We start from the raw sequence: 22,406 nt of genomic DNA on the forward strand, positions 1-22,406 counted from the left end.
GGGTAGGGGAACAGAGGTGGGGGGAGGGGTATGGGAAACTTTCGGGATAGCATTTGAAATGTAAATAAAGAAAATAATAATAATAAAAAAGAAAGTATGGTATCATTAACTCAGAGCAAATGTGGTTGTCTGCACTGATGCCCTCCATAAAATTCCAGCATGAATTTAAGAATTCTCAGGAGGCCAAGGAGCTACTTGCACTTGCACTTGGCGAGTGGTGTTAAAATGAAAGTAGAACTGAAGGTTTTTGGAATTGTGGCCACTGATCACTTTCCAGTGATCTAGTAGATGTTCCACACCAGTGCACACATGGGCAACATTAACTGAACTCAGTTGGATTCATGATGTTGGGAAGAAAATGTTTTGGGAGGCTTGGAAGTCGTTATCATCAAAATGCATTAATATACATCCAAACAACTCTCAAAAATAAAGTGAAATAATATTTTAAATTAATAATTATAGTGTGGGCGTCCACCAGGGAAGAAGGGAGGTCAATACAGAAGGAAAAGATGGGGTGAGGGACAAAGATAAAAGATGGCACATGATGGAATCCTAATACTTGCTTGTAAACACTCAAAAACAAAGGCAGGAGGATTGTCACACATTCTGGGCCAACATATAATACAACCTATGATATGACTCTGTTACAGAAAAAGTAATTCCATGTATCTGTGGAGTAGACAAGTTTGAGGGCATTTGCCAGGGAGTTATATGTTTATTGCTGCCCTAATCTCAATAGCCAGATCTTTTTCCCCTTTAATCTTCCTCCCCTATTTCTCCCTTTGTTGTAGACCCCCACACTGAGCAATCATCCCCTGCTAAGCAAAGGGTCACTCCTCCTAGGGCAAGGAGTAAACTGACGGCAGACTCAAACCTCTCCTACTGCTCTTGAGATCCAGTAGCCCCAGTCTCAGTCCCAGTTCTATAGCTGGAATCCCTTTTCTCTCTGACCCAACAGATCACAAAGAACTAATCCTCCAACCTTCCTTCTCTTAACTCATCTCTGTATCTGAGCCACTAACACCAGAAGGCATTCCCTATGAACACACTAGCTAAGCAGGCCAGGAAAAGAGGCAACACACCACCATAACATTCTCATAAAAATCCAGAGAGGAAATAGAAGCCAAGAAACAAAGCATCTATCCAACAAGGAAAATGGAAAGATCCTCACTTAGACCTATAATTATCCCAAGTCCAGATTCCTAGATGTAGAATAAAAGCACAACAATCAGGGAAGTATGTCTCCCCTAGAACCCAGCTATCCTAGAACAGCAAGACTTGAATATCCTAACACACCTGAAGCACAAGAAAAAGACCTCAAGACAGCCTTTGTGAATATGATAGAGGTCCTTAAGGAGAAAATGAATAAGTCTCTTAAAAAAATACAAGGAGAAGAAAAAAAGGTGGAAGGAAATAAATAAAACTGTTGAAGACCCAAAATTGAAAATAAATCAATAAAGAAAACATAAGCTAAGGGAATTCTGGGAGTGAAAGATTAAAGAATTCAAACAGGAACTGTAGAGGCAAGTGTTACCAACAGAATACATAAAGAGAGAATCTCAAGCATTGACGATGTAATAGAAGAAATGGATATATCAGTCAAAGAAACCTGTTAAATAAAAAGCTCCTAAAACAAAACATCCAGGAAATCGGGGAGACTATGAAAAGACCAAACCCAAGAACAATATGTATAGAGGAAAGAGAAGAAGCCTAGCTCAAAGGTCAAGAAAAAAATTTTCATTGAAATCATAGAAAATATTCTTAACATAAGACAGGAGATTCTATAAAGGAATAAGAAGCATACAGAACACCAAAAATGTTAGAACAGAAAAGGAAGTACCCTTGCCACATAATAATCAAAACACTAAACACAGAGAACAAAGAATATTAAAAGATTGAAGGGGAAAAGACTGATTCTCTAAGAAACCACAGATGCCAACCTAGACTGGTATACCCAGCAAAATTTTCAAGCACCATATATGGAGAAAATAAGATATCTCTGTGATACAAATATAAAACACACACACACACACACACACAATCCAGCCCTAGAAAAGATGATAGAACAAAAACTCAAGCCCGTGAATGTTGACTACATGCATAAAAATGCAGGACATATGAAACATAAAAACACAGAGAAATCAAAAGAAAGAAAGCATGTTCACATGTCTGTGAATGCACAAACAAGCACAAATGCCACATATATACAAAATAACAGGAATCAATAATCATTGCTCATTAATATGTCTCAGTATCAATTGTCTTAATTCCCCTGCTTTTTAAAAAAAAGACACAAACAGGATGAATGCTAAAACAGAATCCATCTTTCACCTGTATTCAAGAAACATGCCTTAACATCAATGATAGACATCATCTCAAAGTTAAAGGTTAGAAAAAGATATTCCAAGAAAATAGACATAAGAAGCAAGTCAGTGTAGCCATTTTAATATCCAGCAAAATAGTCTTCAAACCAAAACTAATCTAAAGAGAAAGGAAGACACACTACATCAAAGGAAATAGCCATCAAGACAATAAGACATTTCAATTCTTAACATGTATGTGGCAAACACAAGGGCACACAAGTTTGTAAAAGAAACACTACTTTAGCTTAAACCACATATTGAACCTCATATACTGATAGTGGGCAACTTCAGTATTTAATTCTCACCAATGGACAGCTCATTTAGAAAAAAACTAAACAGAGAAATACTGGAGCTAAACTACATTACAAATTGACATAACATATTACAGAACATATCACCCAAACATAAATTCTTCTTTGCATTTCATGGAGTCTTCTGCCAAATTGATGACATACTCAAACACAAAGCAATTCTCATCAGATTCAAGAAAACAGAAATAACTTCTTGCATGCTATCAGCTAACCATAGATTAAAACTATATATCATTTTTAATGGGGTTATCTGAATTTCAGGAGTCTAGCTTCTTGAGCTCTTTGTATATATTGAATATTAGTCCTCTATCAGAATTAGGATTGGTAAAAATCCTTTCCCAATCTGTTAGTGGCCTTTTGTCTTGTTGACAGTGTCTTTTGCCTTACAGAAGCTTTGCAATTTTATGAGGTCTCATTTGTCAATTCTTGATTTTACAGCACATGCCATTGGTGTTCTGTCGAGAAATTTTTTCCCTGTGCCCATATCTTCGAGGCTTTTCCCCACTTTCTCCTCTATCAATTTCAGTGTCTCTGNTTTTATGTGGAGGTCTTTGATCCACTTAGACTTGAGCTTTGTACAAGGAGATAAGAATGGATCTATTCTCATTCTTCTACAAGATAGCCACCAGTTGTGCTAGCACCATTTGTTGAAAATGCTGTCTTTTTTCCACTAGATGGTTTTAGCTCCCTTGTCAAAAATCAAGTGACCATAGGTGTGTGGATTCATTTCTGGATCTTCAATTCTATTCCATTGATCTACTTGTCTGTCGCTGTACCAGTACCATGCAGTTTTTATCACAATTGCTCTGTAGTACAGCTTAAGGTCAGGCATGGTGATTCCACCAGAGGTTCTTTTATTGTTGAGAATGGTTTTTGCTATCCTAGGTTTTTTATTATTCCAGATGAATTTGCCAATCGCCCTTTCTAACTCTGTGAAGAATTNGGTTGGAATTTTGATGGGGATTNCATTGAATCTGTAGATTGCTTTTGGCAGGATGGCCATTTTGACTATGTTANTCCTGCNAATCCATGAGCATGGGAGATCTTTCCATCNTCTGAGATCTTCTTCAATTTCTTTCTTTAGGGATTTGAAGTTCTTATCATACAGATCTTTCACTTCCTTAGTTAGAGTCACAACAAGGTATTTTATATTATTTGTGACTATTGTGAAGGGTATTGTTTCCCTAATTTCTTTCTCGTCCCGTCTGTCCTTCATGTAGAGGAAGGCCACTAATTTGTTTGAGTTGATTTTATATCCAGCTACTGCACTGAAGCTGTTTATCAGGTTTAGGCCTTCTCTGGAGGACTTTTTAGGGTCACTTATGTATACCATCATATCATCTGCAAATCTCAACTGAGGAATACCGACTGGCTGAGAAACACCTGAAAAAAAATGTTCAACATCCTTAGTCATCAGGGAAATGCAAACCAAAAGAACCCTGAGATTCCATCTCACACCAGTCAGAAGGACTAAGATTAAAAATTCAGGTGATAGCAGATGCTGGCAAGGTTGTGGAGAAAGAGGAACGCTCCTCCATTGCTGGTGGGATTGCAAGCTTGTACAACCACTCTGGAAATTAATCTGGTGTTTCCTCAGAAAATTGGACATAGTACTACCAAGTAGTGGGAGTGGGTGGGTAGGGGAACAGGGGTCGGGCTGGGGTATAGGGAACTTTCGGGATAGCATTTGAAATGTAAATAAAGAAAATAATAATAAAAATAATATATAAAAAAACAAAGATTAAAAATAAAAAAATATATATCAACAACAGAATCACCAGAAATCTTACAAACTCATGTAAGCTGAACAACCCTCTACTGCATAAAAAACTGTATCAAGACAGAAATAAAGAAATTAGAGACTTTTCAATGGAAATGAATACACAAAATACCCAAACTTATGGGACACAATGAAAGCAGTGCTAAGAAAAAAGTTCATAGTGCTATGTGCTTACATCAATACAGACAACAAAACAAAACTGGAAAAATCTCATACTAGTAAATTAACATAACTGAAATTTCTAGAACAAAAAGAAATAAGTTCACCCAAGTGTATTAAAGGGAGGAAATAACCTGAGAGCTAAAAATCAATTAGAGAACAATTCAAAGAATCGTTGAAACAAATAATTTTTTCTTTGAGAAAAATCAACATGGTAAATAATAAAAAACCTAACTACAAGACACAGAGGGAATATCCAAATTAACATTAGAAATGAAAAGGGGAACATAACAGTATAAACCAAGAAAATCCAGAGAATGGGCTGGTGAGATGGCTCAGTGGGTAAGAGCACCCGACTGCTCTTCCAAAGGTCCAGAGTTCAAATCCCAGCAACCACATGGTGGCTCATAACCATCCGTAACAAGATCTGACTCCCTCTTCTGGAGTGTCTGAAGACAGCTACAGTGTACTTACATATAATAAATAAATAAATCTTTAAAAAAAAAAAAGAAAAGAAAATCCAGAGAATCATAAGAACATACTTTAAAACTCTGTATCCTACAGGGTTTCAAAAACAAGAGACATACCCAAACATAAGAATGGCAATTTACTGCAAGCATATAGCCAACATCAATTTGAATGGATAGAAATTCAAAGCACTTCCACTAAAATCAGGAACAAGAAAGGTTACACACTTTATATAACTATTCAATATAGTACTTGAAGTTTCGGCTCGAGCAATAAAATAACTGAAAGAGATCAAAGGGATACAAATTGGTAATAAGTAATTCAAAGTATTCTTATTTGCAGATGATATGATAGTATACTTAAGGACCCTAAATTTTCCACCCAAGAACTCCTATAGCTTATGAACACTTTCAGCAAAGTAGCTGGACACAAGATTAACACACAAAAAATTGTCCCCTCCCCCCCATATACAAATGCACAGAACTGAGAAAGATATCAGGAAAACAGCACCCTTCAAAATAGTCACAGATAATATAAAATACTTTGGAGGTAATTCTAACCATCCAAGTGAAAGACCTATAGAATAAAAATTTTAAGTCTTTGACAAAAGAAACTGAAGAAGGTATCAGAAGATGAAAATATTTCCCATGTTCAGGGATCAGTAGTAGTAACCTAGTAAAACTTGCCATCTTACCAAAAGCGATATTAGAGATTAAACAGAATCCCCATCAATATTTCAAGACACTTCTTACAGACCTTGAAAGGACAACTCACAACTCCATGTGGAATAAAACAAAAACCCAAGTGTAGCTAAAGCAATCTTGAACAATAAAAGAATTATTCTTTTATTATAATGGTTTTATCTTATTGTTATTTTTAGTCTAGTGTTATAGAATTGTTATTTTATTCTAAAATACCATTCCTGATTTCTAGAAGTACTACAGTGCCCTATCCTACCACAGAGGTACTTGGCTCAATCATGATCATTGTGGCTTCATTCATAATAGCCGGAAATTGGAAAAAATTTACATGTCCAACAAATGATTGAGAAAATATGTGGTACATTTACAAAATGAACTGTTAAAAACTACATCATGAAATTGACTGGTAAATGAATGGAACTAGAAAAACTCATCCTGAATGAGGTAACCCAAAAACAGAAAGATAGAAATGGTATATATTCACTTAAAAGTGGATATTAGCTGTTAAATATATTAAAACCAAACTATGATCTGTAGCATCAGAGAAGTTATGTAGAGGAGAATTGATGGGGAGGATGGGTCTCCATGGGAGGGGAAAACAGAATAGATTTTTTTTATCTTCAGACAAAGGTGGGTGGGTATCGAATGGGGCAAACATGTTGCTGTGGAGGTGGGGTGAAGAGTGTGTAGGGTTATGGGGCTGGACTTGGGAGGTTTTAAGGAGTGACATGAAAACCTAGTGCAGTGGAAACTTTCTGGAATGTATGAAGGTATATTAATTCTCAACTGACCATCTCTTTTCGCCAAGCAGTGCTTCTTATGGCTGGACTTGGGAGGTTTTTAAGGAGTGACATGAAAACCTAGTGCAGTGGAAACTTTCTGGAATGTATGAAGGTATATAAATTCTCAACTGACCATCTCTTTTCGCCAAGCAGTGCTTCTTATGGCAGGACTTGGTTACATTCAATTTTGACCAGTAAGTCCCTAAACAACTCAGGGCTATTGCTAACTCAATAAAATCTCTACAAACTGACAGTGGAGTCCCATTGCTGAAGTATAGTCACACAATTCATTGAATATAGAGAAGTCCAGCTGGTGTCTACATGGAGCATTCACCACTATGTTCTAGTTTCTTTAGTGTGAGAAGGTACTCTGCAGACTACCAAAAAAGAAACGTAGACACCAAACCAGCCACTAAACCCCTAACTTACAATCCGTCCTACCTGCAAAATATGCTAAGGCAATGGTGGCACAGAACTAGTGGGAGTAGTCAACCAATGCCTGATTTGACTTAAGACCCATGTCATATGTTGGAACTATATCTGACATTGCTTGGATAACCAAGAACCAGAGACTAGATAGTCCAGGGACCTAGGGTAAAACCAAACATTATTCTAAAAAATATTAATAAAATAACTCCTAATAATTTTCTGATAACTCATAGATCAGTGCCTTATCCAGTCATCATCAGTGTAGATACTTCCAGTAGTGGATGGACACAGATGCAAAGACCCATAGACAGACATTATACAAAAAAGAGAATCTAAATGGGAGATCCCCATCAAATACATCACCTTAGAACTCAGGGAATTCTGTGGAAGAGAAGGCATGTAAGACTGTAAGAGGAACAGAGGATAAAGGATACCGGGAGAATAAGGACCTATTAATCAACTAAGCAGGATGCATGTGTGCTCATGGAGACTAAAACAGCAAGCACAGGACATACATGGGTCTACACCTGGTCCTCTATGCATGTTATAGCTATTACCTTAGTATATTTATGGGGCTCATGACTCCTAGAACAAGTGTGTCTCAGAGTCTTGGTACCTGCTCTTGAGACTCTTCCTCCTGTTTAGTTGCCATGTCTAACTTCAATGTAATAGTTTTGCTTCATCTCATTATATTTTATTTTGTTAGGTTTGGATGTTATTACTTAGAATGCCATTCTTTTCTAATGTGAGTCTGAAAGGGGGTGGATTCAGTGGGAAAGGGGAGTGGGGAAGAACTCGAAGGAGTAGAGGGAGGGAAAACTATAATCAAGATACATTGTGAAAGAATGTATTTTCAGTAAAAGGAAAAAGGAATGAAAAATTATTAATTTTTTATATACAAGCAATGATAAGAAATAAACTTTTGAGGTTATTATAAAGGACAGCATCAACTTTGAAAGATATAGAAATAAATGGGGATAAATCTAACAAGTGTTATACAAGAGTTGTATAACAAAAACTAAAAAGAAGTTTCTGAATTTGAAAAATATATGAGAAATGGAAAGTTATACTATGTCCATGAATTTATTTTACAATATTGTTAAAATATCAGTTCTTCACATATGTTATATGTCAGTTCCTTTAATCTTAATCCATAATCTAATAGCAGATTTATATGTAGACACTACTAGATAAATTCTAAAATTTTTTAGGAATTCAAAGTGTTTAGAATAGTAAAATTAATTTTATAAGGAACAAAGTTTAAGGACAGATACTATCTACTTACATTGCTTTATATAAACTACAATATTAAAATTGCCTAGTCTTGATGTCAAGCAACATAATGAAACTAAATAGAATTAATATATTTGTGGCAAACTGATTTACAATAGATATGTAAACTCAATACAGTAGGTAATAAAGAATATTCTTTTCAACAAACAACACTGGAACAATTGAATGTCAATATTTAATCTAAAATCTTGGATCTAAGGTCCTTATATCAAAAGTATTTATATACTAATATTGTATCTGGATATAAAAACCTAAAATCACAAAATGATGTCAGAGATGATACTATCCAATATACTTAGTAAAATAGTTCTCAGATAAAGAATGGTAAGTTGGGGAAAGGGGGAAGAGAGATCACAGGCAGGGAAAGAACATTCACAAATCACATTTGAGTTAAATTTTAGTCCAAGTTCAAGACCCCTATAGTCCCTAGTATTCAAGAAGTAGGAAGCTGAGGTGGAAATATCTCTTCAGACAAGGAGTTCAGTGTTAGTCTAGAGCAGTACTTCTCAACCTTCCTAATGCTGCAGCATTTTATTACAGTTTCTCATGTTGTGGTGACCCCAATCATAAAACTATTTTCATTGATACCTCATAACTGTAATTTTGCTACTTCTATGAATCATAATTTAAATATCTGTGTTTTCCACTGATCTTAGGAAACCCCTGTGAAGGGGTCATTCAACCTCCCAAGGGGGTCATAACCCACAGGTTGAGAACAACTGGTATAAATAATACAGTGAAACCTTATATTAAAAAAAGAAGGTAAATGTTTTTACTCGGTGTATAAAGTGCTTTTAAATCTAACAGGAAAAAATAAACAACCCAATTTAAAATGGACAAATATCTAAATAGATATTTTATTCTAAAAAATATGTGGGAGGCAAATGAGATCAATTATTTATTTATCTTACCAGTAGGGAAATGAAAATTCAATGATAATATTATACTATACAACTTGAATAAGACTAATATATATTTTTAAAAAGTAAACATACAAAATCTTGGTGATAATATAGGACCAATTCTCATGTACTATTAGTGAGGATATATAATGGTATGTTTATATTGAAAATCAAATTACTAGTTATATAAAATGTTAAATATTTATGATCCAGCAATTCATTCTGCTTCTAGGCATTTTCTCAAGGAAAACAAATAAAAGTACATTCTCACACAAAGTATGTGTCTCTAGCTGCATATGTAGCAGATGATGGACTAGTTGGCCATCATTGGGAGGAGAGCCTTTGGTCTTGTGAAGATTCGATGCCCCAGCACAGGGGAATGCCAGGGCCAGGAAGCAGGAGTGGGTGGGTAGGGGAGCAGGGCAGGGGGAGGGTATAGGGGGCATTCAGTATAGCATTTGAAATGTAAATGAAGAAAATACCTAATAAAAAAATTTATACAAGAATGTTGGTTTGTTAGTAGTCCCTAAGTGAAACAAATGCCCTTTAGCATATTAATGCACAGATAAACTTATTCTGACTAGATACAGGAATACTTCCCAGCAATAATGTGGAATGAACTATTCATGATATGCTAAAGAACTGAAATGGAGGCTGGGTAGTAGAGGAGTGTAGAAAGGGGTAAGTAACACTAAAGACTTTGAAAAATATGGAAACCTACTGTAGATACATATATAGAGAGAGTTAAAAGGGAGTCAGCTACCCTATAAAAGGGCAACAATGCCCTACTGGAGACCAGAGACTAACAAAAATACAAGTATCATATATGAGTTATTTCTTTAGGGGTTTTTGGCCACTGATATCAAATAGACCCTCAAATATTATAGTCTAGTACTGTTGTTCTTAGTTAGCCCCATAACTTCAGTAAGACCCTATTGCTGAAGACACCACATACTTGAGCCACACATGACATAGTGAAAACAAGTGGGTATGAATCTCAAAATGTCACTACTACTAGTAGTAGTTAACTTTCATAGTACTGGAAGGTTTTATGCAAGCTTCTAGAGGAGGAAAGCACTCATTAATCATACACAGCTATGAGCCCTGTGAGCTAAATAATGTTTGACTCAAAAGACATGAGTATGGTGCAATAGTGACCTGAACATCTTGTGAGTAACCAACCATTTCTAGTTGGATTTAAGTCATGTTCCACAAGATGAAACCATCACCAGGCTAAGAATTTATGTCCAGACAATTCATAGACACTACAGATGAATCTATTATTATCCTGATCAATATGCATAGCATTAAACTGATTCCTAATGATTTATCATTATGGCCATAATTATTGCATCTCTCAGACTACATCTAAGAAGTTTCTGTTTGCAGTAGACAGTGATGAACACAGTGACCCACAACTAGTCAAGGTACGAAGAATAAGAAATTGAAGAATGCTTATCCCTAAAGACAAAACTGCCACACTCCCAAGGCTCATGAGTCATTTCAGAAGAGTGTTCATAAAGAAGTAAAGCTTGAGTTGGTTGATGATTACAAGGAAACATTTCCTAGACACAGCAGCGTCACTACACATATGGATCCACACTGGTTTTGACAGCATGTACAAAACCAAGATGTATTCAAGCCTAATCCAGACCAAACATGGAAAGGGGAGCTGGGCAGAGTATCCTACCCCAAGCTGTGGCATTATTGGCAATTGTTAGCTTCTGTGAGAAATAGTTGAAGAGTGTAGGCCCTGATCAGTCAACCACTACCAGTGGAAGGTCTTCCACATCCAAGAATACTTGGGCAGCACAAATTAGTCTTGAATAATGAAAGTTGGATGGGTAGGAAAGTGGGGGTGAACTAGGGAAGAGTTGGAGAAAGTATTGAACATAATAAAAAATCATGATGCATGAAACTTTCAAAGAACTAATTAAAATATAAAAAATAAGTATGGTGAGTAACAAAAGATAAATATAAAATACATATTGCATAATTCCCGGTATATAGCATTCCATAAAATTAAATATATAGAAGTAGAAATCAGACCAGAGATTGCATGAGATAAACATGACATAGGGTTAAGTGAGTACAGTGAAAGATGTGGGAAAGGGATTACAAAAGACAGTGAGGAATTTTTAAGGACGTGGGATATGATATTGTCTTGACTGAAGCAGTGTATTTATGCAGGTAACTGATTGTAAAAAGGCCCATCCTGAGACTCGGTACTCATAATATATAATGTATATTTACATAAAAGTTTAGCAATCGGCCTTGAGTGCTTGTTCTAAAAACTCCTTCCTTTCATTTGCTCATGTGGTTCTTTGCTAAAATCTATCCCTTTTTGTCCTTAACATTTATTCTTATTAGTTGATAACCATTCTTTCACTCAGCTTATATTACTTTTCCTCAAAGCCTTCTCTGATGACTTCTAATATTTCATATATAGGTCTCACTCCTCCAAAGATTGCATACCTCAGTTATATTTGAATTATTAATGCCTAGCACAGTACCTAATTATACTAAAAATTAATAAGACTGCTGAACAAGTAGGTTGACTTCATTTGTTAGCTCCAAATATTCTAATATAGTGGAATGAACAAGATACTACAGAGTCAGAAACCTTGGGATTTTTGTTGTTGTTAATAAATTATGTTTTAAGCATAGGAGAATAAGTTCCTCATCAACTAACAGAAGGTAATCAAGTGAGCTGCCTCCTAGAGTTAAACAAGTCCCAGCATCCTTGAGTCCTGTCACAGTTTTGTTCAGACTTATAGAAACCAGTTCTCCACAGAGCCTCAATGACCAAGATGCTCACAAACCTGGGTGAATGTCATTGACTCTGTCCTTCACACAAAAAAATGAGGTTATTGCTTCTTTCCTTTCTGATTTTTTATTTGCTCAGACTCATGTTGAATTGAATTATAAAATCTGCTCAGTTGGTGAATATAACCAATACTTTTGCAAAATGATAGAATTGCCCTATTTTCATATAAGCTGAGGCAAAATGTCACCTACCATTTCTTCACCCTTACCAGCCAGTTTCGTAACCTCCCACTCTTCTGACTGACATTCAGAGGAAATGATATCTACCTAACAGTTAAAATCTGCCACTTCTGCCCCCGTGACTCACAGCATTCTCATAGGGTTATTTTTTTTTTTTTATGAAGAAAGCTCCTGACGTCAATTTCCAGAAAACCTCCAAGACTAAACCACAGCGATCTGGGGCCACACGCCAGGAACCAGGGTGGGAGCCAGAAGCAAACAATATTTAATTACTCCAAGTAAAGGTCTTGGGCTAGTGTGCTATCTTGCAGGTTCCAGTTTGACCTCTCTTTCCTTGGATCTGCAATTGCAGCACCAATGAGATCAAGTTTGGAGATGGCTCTGGTTAAACAGAAACTTCAGAACATCCTGCCAGTTCTCAAGCTTTGTTTTTATCTGATTCAGTCTCAGAGGACAATCTGTAACAACAGCAAGAGCTTTGCTTTCACATAGACCATTTTGTTCTTCTTGAACAAAACCAAAAACAAGGCAGAAAGGAATACAAGAAATCTATGGTTAGAACATTTTGAAAGTAAGTTACATCAATTTAGGTGCCATGTATGCATCCAAAGGAGGGAAGCAACCAACAGCCATACACAGATATGATGCCTATGAACCCCCCAAATGACCAGAATTGCATGATAATCCTAAGCATGCAATACCATGTTAATAACAAAAATAACTTATGGGTAACCAGCAGGTATCTCATTGTACTTACAACCCACTCAACAAGAGGAAAATGCAAGAAACCTAGCCAGTGACCCAGGGCTGTGGATCATAGACGAAATCAACAACCGCCACATTACTAAATAAAAATAATCCTAACTGCATTCTAAATATTTATCCTTATGCCTACAGATCAGTGTAGTCCTAACCTCACATCAAAGAAACTTTGGTTTTCAATAGATAAAACCATTACAGAAAACCACATCCAATTAAAATGAGGAGTTCTGAAATCCAACCCCAATGGGTACATCTATGAAACAACTCCCATACTTAAGATTCAGGGATCATTGTGTAGAAGAGGAAAGAAAGATTGTAAGATCCAGAAGAGTGGGAGTTCATTGTGCATCCCAAGAATGTTGGGAACTACACACATCAAGTCTCACCAACATGAATGCTTAATCACAGCAAGAACAATAGATACTCTAATGTGGACTGTACAAAAGGTATTTTCTGTGCACCTTTAAATAACTTATTGTAAACTAATTTCCACTGTGGGTCTATAAAAGAAAAGTATACTTACAACTATCTAATTTTATACTAAAATAATTTTTTCATAATATTGTGTCATTATATAAGGGTCTATTTATTCTGGTTTTATGGGCAGTCCAGCACATATTAATTCAACAGGTGGACCTTTGTGGGAAAGCATGTCCCTTGTTGACATGATCCACAGATACATTAAGACTTGTGACTTTATGTCAGCCTGTCAACTTCAGCAAAGCATAGAGCTTTGGTGGACTTCCTGCTTTGCCGGTTGGAACAAATGAAGTCAGATTGCAAATAATCACTGACCTGAAGTTGCTTCCAGGTGTGGAAAAATCATATGTGAGCAATGTCACCTGGTGAAGATGACTCATTGAGTTCAATGAGTACAGGTCACGATTTTATAAACAAAAGCTTTAGAATCAGGTTTAGTTTAAGTTCCAGCTTTGCCCCTTAACATACAGCCTTGAACAACTTCCTTAAGCTATCAAACTTTCAGTTTACTCAACTTTTAAACTGGGCTAATAATATTGCCATCATACTGTTCTAAGGAGTAAATGTAGTAGAATTTCCTCTGGTTCAGCACCAGAGGTTCAGTGAATACCAACTGTAAGACCAAGCCATTTCTGAAAGTGGCCCTGAGTTTCTGAGAGGTTCTCAAAAGTGAAATGTACCATCATGGGCTGGAAAGGCTTTAATCACCTTTTTTCCTCATTGTGTTTCTTGGAAATACTGCTTTAAAAAATTTGTTTGCCATTCATAAGAAAAAAAGCTCATGAAAAGAAAAATAAGGAAGAGAAAAAGAAAAGGAAAAGAAAAGAAAAGAACAGAAAAGAAAAGAAAAGAAAAGAAAAGAGAAAAGAAAAGAGGTGAAGAAAGATAAACTTGAATGGTGATGGGGACTCATTTTTTCACATTTGGGAGCTCAGTTAGATATCATTAGTAGCTTACATGGGTTAAAGATCTTTATAATAAGGCTATTATTTAAACTAGGAGCTGTTATCTGAAACTCTCACACAGTCCATCCAGTAGACATCATATCATTTTTATTATCCTAAAATGGTAAAGAACTTTGTAGTAAATGGTATTATTCTACTTGCTGAGAATGGACAATCAGTAGAGAAGATTTGCATCTATACCCCAACATAGAGATGAATGGATTATGTTGTAAGTTCTTACCTACTGGCTTTGGAAATATATGTTTTCCTCTTTATCAAAACCTTTCTTCTTAAACCAAGTATCCAACCTTCCTCTTGTCCAAGATCGGCAACCCTGGAGGCCAGATTTATACATGTGTCTGGTTTCTATAGACTGTTTTGACTCAATACATACACCTAAAGTTGTAGCTTGTCCTGAAACTATCCTGAGGGCAAGTTTCTAGTATACAGAGCAATGTCCTAAGGGCAGATGCCTAGTCTACAGAGCAACCTACACACAGTGGATGCTTGTTGGTGTATAAAGTGCTGTGGGCTGATTATGAGCAAAAGCCAAACCACTATAACCAAATCAATATACTAGTCACTGGACAGAAACTGGAAGGAGGGGGATGGCTATAACTTCACAAAAAGCTCTATCTTTCCTTCTGATCACGTGAAATATCCAGGTTAGAAGGAATCTGTGCCCTAACTCAAAGCCACATTCGATCAAAATTATTGTATCTAAGTCTCAGGCTCTGCCCTTTGATACACCCAGCACTGGTCAGTTGAGTAAACTTGCCATATACTTTCAGTTGCCTAGTAGGAGAAAGGGCTTGGTGCTTCCTGTGACCATGTGACTAGGCTCTCTTGCTTAATTTCCTTTCTACCATGCCTGTGGCAGGAAGTGGGGGAGTAGTACTTCTTTGAGTACATATATAGTGTCTTGTAACTGGAAATGTTAATGTTTCCAGTCTCTATAATAAATTCATAGCAGTCATCTCTCTCAGGGAGTCTTTGGAAAACTCCTGAACTCCTGTATTTTGTGTACATTCTCCCTACTTTATAGAAAAGAGTATATTCTTTTGTGTTACGTGTGTCCTAATATCTGCCCTCCATGGTAATCTCTTTGTGATTGACAACCACATCCGTTAACTTTGTGTTTCTAGAACATGAGCATAGTGCCTGGCTGTTGGGACATTGCAGGGCAGTGGGGAATGAGGAAGCAAAGCACTAGTCTGAGGCTTCTAGGCAATCATAGGCCATAGAAGATATAAAAACAACAGAGGTTTTCCTTTATATCTTTGCCTCTTGCTAACAAACAAAACTTAAATCCTTTGAGTGGTAGTGAGGTACTTGTGTTGGCCTGGGCTGTGAATCACTTCCTGTGAGCATAAAGATAAGCAAACATCATATCTAAAAGCAAAATAACCTTAACTGGCCCACACAGGAAACCACATTTCAGTCCAGCATCTGCTCTTAATCAACCAGTTTCAAAGCAGTGAAGATTTGGATTGAGATTGAGAAAGCAAAACGTTGTTCACACAGCAGATAAAGTTCTTCTCTGGCTCAATCTTCTAATACATGTGATTACCCAGAAAAGCTCCTCAAGGAAAAAAATATTACTGGGCAAATTCTCCATTCTCCTTCATTTCTCCACTGTATCAACGGTATACTGTCAGACATCAAAGGGTGCCTAACCCATGGTTTTTAACTTACTTCACTTAGGGTACTATTTCTAAACATAAGGTTTAGCAGCCTCTGAGGGGGGCTCTGATAAGCTGCAACTATCTCCCAATCAACTCCCTTGAATTTTAGGTGAGTAAATGTGAACATGGATACTTTACTTTCTCCCTTTTAGATTATAATCAAATGAGCTCTTCACAGTTCTTGGACCAAGAAAGACCTGATACATTTTGTATTGACCAAAGCTTGACTATCATTTTGCTGAATACTTACACCCTAGAATGGTTTGCAAGTTGGAAACTATTGCTGTATCAAGTTATGTGGGTTTCCTCTTTGCTGCCCATTTTATATGAAATTTGTCAATGCTCAAGCTTTGTGTATCACAGATCATTTAAAGTGAAGAAAGAAGCCCTTCAGATCACAATGTCTTTCTTCCCCCAAACTAAGTCATAGGAACAAAATCATGAAGTACATTGCAGAACACCTAACTATGTTGTAGTTTTTTTGTACCTATCTTATATCAAAATATGACAGTCTCAGTACTAACTTTCCTTTTAACATGTTTTCAAACAAAGACAACATGTCTTCTGACTACTGTTATACATCACTCTGGTTATGATTTTCCTCCCCACTTTAAAATGAAACTTCAAGTTTTCTAAAGAAAAAAAAACGTAGAAGATCTCCCCAATTTCATCTCATCTCACCTTGAAAACTTCAAGCATTAGAGACCACCATATACAGTAAGCAATTCAAAGGCATAATAATGTAAGCTTATGAATACTTAGGCCCAAAGAGATATCAGGAAATAAAATACCAATTAAATCAAAGTATTTCTAGCCCAGTTGCCTGAGGGAAGTGCTGATCTAAATATTTGTAAACACCACACATTTTAAAGTTACTAAAGGGATGTGTGGAGACTCTCAAAGTGCTGTGTGCCTCATTAGCTGGTTTAGAGCTGTTAAAAGTCATAAGTCTTACCTTTTGAAGGCAGTGTCTGTCAGTACTTCAGGTAGAATTCACTGATTATCTTTTAGGTGGACAGCACAGCCTGTAACCGAGAAGTCTATGTCTATTTGTGTAAAAGGAGAAGTGAAGAGAGAAAAAATACAATCATGCTGTGACGACAGGAAACCTAAGCGAGAAGAGTGAGGAAGTGAGACTGAGTGTTCTCTCTTAGGTTCAGATAGTCAACTGTTCCTCAGTGAAGTTTCAGAGGCTTCCACTCCCAGCCTAGTCTAAGCTGGTTTCTGGAAGCTAAAGAAGGTCTGACACCCCAATCTGAGTTCTGGTGAACTCTACAGTAATTTAGGTGATAGTTCCTGGCCATAGAACAGTGCTTCTCAGTTGAAGCAGCAACTACAAAGAACCCATGGGTCTGTTTCTGTGTACATGTCCCCACCATTTGACCACAAGCTATACAACTAAACCATACTGACAAAACCAGCATGGTACTGAACCAAAACATACTTGTAGACCAATATAGCATAGTAGAGGACACAGAGATAAATTTGTGTAGGATTGAATACCTACTTTTGGACAATGGTGTATCAAACATGAACTAGAAAAACAAAAATGCAGCTGGAGAGATGGCTCAGCGGTTAAGAACACTGACTGCTCTTCTAGAGGTCCTGAGTTTAATTCCCAGCAACCACATGGTGACTCACAACCATCTATAATGGGAATCTAATGCCCTCTTCTGGTGTGTCTGAAGACAGCTACAGTGTACTCATATACATAAAATAAGTAAATATTTTTTAAAAGAAAAACTAAAATGTATTGAATAAAAGCTGGCAAATTAGATAGCTACTAATTAAATTAAATCTGTATTTTTTTAATCCTTCACAAAAATAAATTCAAAGTGCACCAAAGACCTTAATTTAAAATCTAGAATGAGCCAGGCGTGGTAGCGCACACCTTTAATCCCAGCACATCTGAGGAAGAGGCAGGCAGATTTCTGAGTTTGAGGCCAGCCTGGTCAACAGAGTAAGTTCCAGGACAGAGAGGGCTATACAGAGAAACCCTGTCTCAAAAAAAAATGAAACAAAACAAAACAAAGCAAAACAGAATGCTAAAGCTACTATGGAAAATACTTCAACATATTTATATGACCAATGCCTTCTGGACTAGAATCCCAATAGAACAGGAAATACACCCATGACTTTAAAAGATGGGATTAAAGAAAATTAATCTACACAACCTCTCAGAAAGTAGACAGATAGAATACAGAAGAGAATACCTATGCCAGCTGTATGTCAAAGGGGTTTGATATTTAGAAATATAAAGAGTTGCACAAACTAAGCACCAAAAACTAAAAAACCAAAAACAAAAAACAAAAAACAAAAAACTTCAAAACTGCTTATTGATGAATAGGTCATTGAACTTAACAGACAGTTCTCCAAAGAAGAAAATAAGATGGAGAACAAATATTTTTTAAATGTTGAGTATCCTCAGCCAGCAGAAAAACACAAATTAAAACTACTTTGAATTCTAGTTCTCTGGCTTTTACAATTTTCAATCCCCTTGTTCATGTTTTTTTATATATATTGTTTTATTTACATTCCAAATGTTGCCTCATTTCCTGATTCCCTCTCTAAGAGTTCTTCACCCCATACCCCCTATCCTTGCCTCTGAAAGGGTGCTCGCCCACCTACCCACCCACCCACCCACCCACTCCCCCCTCACCTCTCCACTCCCATCTCATCCCCCACATTCCTCTTCCTTAGGGCATCAAGTCTATACATGATCAGGCACATTCTCCACTGAGTCCTCTGCTACATATGTGCAGGGGGCCATGGACCAGTCCATGTATGAACTTTGGTTGGTGGATTAGTCTCTAAGAGATCCCAGGGGTCCTAGTTAGTTGATACTTTTGATCTTCCTATGGAGTTGCCATTCCCTTCAGCTACATCAATCTTTCCTATAACTAATCCATAAGGGGTCCCTGACCTCAGTTCAATGGTTGTCTTTAAGTATCTACATCTGTCTCAATCAGCTGCTAGAACAGTCTCTCAGAGGACAGTCATGCTAGGCTTGGTGCCCACCCATGGGATGAATCCCAAGTAGGGCAGCTCACTAGATGGCCTTTCCTTCAATCTCTGCTCCATTTTTGTCCCTGCATTTCCTTCAGAAAGGAATAATCCCAGGTCAAAATTTTTAAGGAAGTTTGTTTACTCCATTTCTCCACTGGAAGCCCTGTCTATCTACTAGAGGTGGTTTCTTCACTGTTGGGTATTTTGGCTAAGGTCATCCCCATTGAGGTCTAGGAGCCTCTCACATCCTACGTCTCTGGAATTTTCTAGAGGTTCACCCAGCCTCCCCCACCTCCCAGCAGCTACATATTTCCATTCACTCTCCTGGCATCTTTATTTATTTATTTATTTATTTATTTATTTATTTATTTATTCACTTTACATCCCAATATTGGCCCTCCCTCTTCTCCCAGTCTCCCCTCACAACTCCTCCCCTCATCACCCCCTCTCCTCACTTGAGAATGGGGAGTCATTATCTTTCTCTTTCGGTCTCTGACTCTGTCTGTCTCTCTCTCCCTCTGTCTCTCTCTGTCTCTGCCTCTCTGTCTCTGACACACACACACACACACACACACACACACACACACACATACACACACATACCACATCAGTGACTGCAGGACTAGGCAATCCTCTTTCACTGAGGTCAAATAAGGCAGCCCAGTTAGAAGAACTGTATCCAGAATTTTAGGAGACTGTATATTTTAGAACTTTGGATATTTTAAAGAAACTTTGATATTTTAAAGTATTTGAAGTTTTAATGACTGTGAGATTTTTTTTAAAAAATGGAATGTTTTAATGTTGTCACAGTAGCTTTAACATGACATCTTAGTTGTAACAGGAAAGGAAAGGTTATTGTTTAGTTGTGATGTGTTTGCATGTCAGTTTTACAAGTAGTCAGTTGTGCTGGCTAATTTTATGTCAACTTGACACAAGCTAGGCTAAGTTGAGAAGAGTGAACCTCAATGGGGGGAAAATGCATCCAACAGATTGACTTGTGGTCTATTTAATTGGCTGATGATTGACATGGGTCCAGCACACTGTGGGAGGTGCAGCCCCTGGAATGATGTTCCCAGGAACTACAAGAAATCAGGATAAGTGATCAATGAAGTGAAAGCCAGCAAGCACTGTTCTGCCATGGCCTCTGTATCAGATTTTGTTTCCAGGTTAGTGTCCTGCTTGAGTTCCTACCCTGACTTCCCTTAACAATCAAGTATGACCTGAGAGTTGTAACCTGAAGTAAACCCTTTCCTCCAAAGTTGCTTTTGTTTTATTTAGCACAGTGATAGAAACCCTGAGATGGAAATCAAACAGTCTATGCTGTTTTAGGCATCTCTTGGTCTCCCTTGACTAGCAACTCAAAAAGAGGTTTGTCATACCTGTTTTGGGAGTTTTCTTAGCTAGGCTATGGATCTTGTGGGGAATATTATCACTCCGTGATAAAATTTCATTTAAACTATATACATACATTTATATGTACTATATATAATTTTAGTAAATAAAAACTATTGTGATTCCTATGGCTTTTTCAGTCATGCTTGGTGTTCTTTATCCCTCCTTTCTTTCTATGTTGATCTCCCTGCCCACTCTCTACCTACACTTCCCCCATTTTTCTCAATTCATCCTTCATATCACTTGTGTTCTGCTAAGAGAATTGCTTATAGTGCACTGGGAAGTGCACCCATGTTACCTCAACAATATGGATGACTAAACAGGAATGAAAATGACAACACCAACAGACATGCGAACATGGAAGAACATAGTGTACACAGAGATAATAAAATTTTTTCAGCTATGAAGAAAACTTGAAAATTAAGGAAGACAGATGAAATTGGAAAATACATTAAAATGAGAGTGTTTTAATAGTAATATGGGCAAAGGTCTTGAAACTATAAAGGGGTCCATGAGAGGAGGTCAAAGAAACTTTAAGGAAGTGAGATAGATGAGACAACAGAACCTATGAGGGAAGAAAATAGAAAAAGAAATATTAAGGGTAGAATGGTACAGCAGGGAAAGGGGTAAGAAGTTGGAATAGAGGAACAAATTAGAATGTAGAGCAATAATTCTCAACCTTCATAATCCTGCAACACTTTAATACAGATCTTTATGTTGTAGTGATCCCAACCATAAAATTATTTTCACTGCTATTTCATAACTGTAATTTTCTATTGTTATGAATTGTAATGTAAATATCTATGTTTTCTTATGGTCTTAGGCAAACCTGTAAACTTTGGTCCCCAATGGGGTATCAACCCACAGTTTGGGAACTTCTAAGATACAGGGTTAAACTAAACTAAGTATTATGAAACAGCCATAAAGAAATTCTGTGTGTTAACATCAAATGTGTTTAAATGACTGTGTGGCACATTATATACAAAATTACTAGGTTTTATTTTAATTCTGTTTGTCTATCATTGTCTACCATTCATTTAGGAAAAGAGAACAAAACCATAAAAGGAACAACACAATGTCAGCATATTCTATGTTATTGAACAATCAAGAATAGTTCTAAAACAGGAAACACCCTTAAAATAGAAAAGGGGTCTTACAGATATTCAAGCTCACAATTTGATCTTGTTGATACATAATATATTAATCAACTTGTGGGAAAAACTAAATATGTGCCAAACTATGTGCCAAAGTACATTTGGGTGGCATATATAGTGCCTGTGATAAATTATGGGTATTCACTTTAAACCCTACAAATGATATGAGTTCTCAACAACATATATCAAATTTATGGAACTAAGATTTAAATTCCCTTCTCAGGATAAATGATGTTTGAAAACTCCATGCCTATTCAGATTGTATGAACCAAATTTTAGAATTTTAAACACTTATATTCTATGACGTCATTATGATCAAATTTTAGGAAGAGAAAAATGAATTATGGAATATTAGTCCTAGGAATATGCTACAGTAGAAACAGCATAGTGCTAGAAAACAGAAAAAATTCACAAACATATGGGATGGACCATCCAAAAACTGCCCCACCCAGTGGTCCATCCCATAATCAGCCACCAAACACAGACACTATTGCATACACCAGCAAGATTTTGCTGAAAGGACCCTGATAGAGCTGTCTCTTGTGAGGCTATGCCAGTGTCTGGCAAACACAGAAGTGGATGTTCACAGTCAGCTATTGGATGGAACACAGGGCCCCCAATAGAGGAGCTAGAGAAAGTACCCAAAGAGTTGAAGGGGTCTGCAACCCTATAGGTGGAACAATATGAACTAACCATCACCCCCAGAGCTCGTGTCTCTAGCTGCATATGTAGCAGAAGATGGCCTAATCGGCCATCATTGGGAAGAGAGGCCCCTTGGTCTTGCAAACT

General features: G+C 36.9%; 1 protein-coding gene across 2 annotated transcripts in view; it reads right to left on the reverse strand.

The window, feature by feature from the left end:
• Positions 1-17,203, reverse strand: part of Cd53 (CD53 molecule) — a 36,488-nt gene extending 19,285 nt beyond the window's left edge. Inside the window, exons 1-2 of one of the 2 annotated variants that reach the window (XM_029537800.1) lie at positions 17,021-17,101; positions 14,622-14,714 (exon numbers count right to left, since the gene is read on the reverse strand). The gene's annotated coding sequence lies outside the window, so the exon portion shown is untranslated. Of the gene's footprint in view, positions 1-14,621; positions 14,715-17,020 lie in introns of both variants that reach the window. The other variant, XM_021196463.1, reaches the window with a different exon arrangement.
• Between the last annotated feature and the right edge of the window lie 5,203 nt (positions 17,204-22,406).

The sequence above is a fragment of the Mus pahari genome, chromosome 4 (assembly GCF_900095145.1).
Source record: "Mus pahari chromosome 4, PAHARI_EIJ_v1.1, whole genome shotgun sequence".
In the NCBI taxonomy this organism is placed as follows: domain Eukaryota; kingdom Metazoa; phylum Chordata; class Mammalia; order Rodentia; family Muridae; genus Mus; species Mus pahari.